Here is a 1,022-nt window from a genome sequence, read left to right as displayed (position 1 = left end):
CGTAAGGCCAAGGAAAAAGGAGTGTGCACACAACTTTGGACAAGAAAATGGAAATTAGGGTAAGGGAAGCCACAGATGAGGTAGAAAGCAAAGAAAAAAATAGAAACATTTTGTTTCCATTTGGGAATGGGACATAATTATGAATGGGAAACATAGTTTTATTAATCAGAATCTTAAAGGCCACACTGCAGAATGTTGACTCAGTATCCTGGGCTATGTAGAGGCATCGTGTAAACCTGCCCAAGAAACAGCCATCATGAGAGTGGTGTTTTGGTGCTGTTTATTAAGTCAGCTCATCAAAACCAATGCAGAACACTTGGATACTATCCAACCAAAACCCATAGGACAACCACTGACATTATCATTATTAGAGCACTTCTTTTTATTTTTAAATTAAAAAAAATTTAAGTATATATGTAGGCAGCCAAAGGGAGGCAAAGGCAATTATGCATCACCTTCTGCCCTGAGAACTGAGGCATGCCAGATTTTATTCCAAGTTGCTACCTTCCTGAAGAGGGGCACTTGGAGAGGGTTACTTGGAGAGGGGTTCACCTTAGTTGGAGCACTTGTTTTTTAAAAAATCATCTTTCTTTACAGATTTTTGAGCTTGTAAGGTTATTCTGTTTGAAATGAAGACCCACAAACTTCTATTTGTGGATACAAACCAATACTTAGGTCTTTAAAAAATGCAAGTGGCTTAGTGACTTTGTGACCAGAGGTGAGAGAATAGCTTGATCCTGCATCCTCTCCATGGGCAGATTCCCCACTGACAGCCACAGGGATGTGGCCCATGTCAAGGTCCTCAGATCAGGCACTAAAATTACTTTCTAAGCCTTAATGCCTTTGAGACCAGGCACACTGCTCAAAGAGATGTCACTTCTATACCATCCTCCCCAACTAAAGAGGAAGGCATTTTTGTGAGATATATTTTTGCTAGTTTGTCCAACAGAGAATATTTATTTGTTCATTAATTTATTTTAAAGAAATTGTACAAGTTACACAGTACCGCACTCTCTGATCAT

The 1,022-nt window shown here is 39.2% G+C and overlaps 1 non-coding gene across 1 annotated transcript; it reads right to left on the bottom strand.

The window, feature by feature from the left end:
• Positions 1–412: 412 nt before the first annotated feature.
• LOC136401533 (small nucleolar RNA SNORA67) lies at positions 413–559 on the bottom strand. The gene has a single exon (XR_010750563.1). It is a non-coding gene; the product is annotated as a small nucleolar RNA SNORA67 (small nucleolar RNA).
• Positions 560–1,022: the final 463 nt, after the last annotated feature.

Source organism: Saccopteryx leptura, chromosome 3 (genome assembly GCF_036850995.1).
Source record: "Saccopteryx leptura isolate mSacLep1 chromosome 3, mSacLep1_pri_phased_curated, whole genome shotgun sequence".
Taxonomy (NCBI): Eukaryota; Metazoa; Chordata; class Mammalia; order Chiroptera; family Emballonuridae; genus Saccopteryx; species Saccopteryx leptura.
This window is presented reverse-complemented; position numbering and strand designations above follow the sequence as displayed.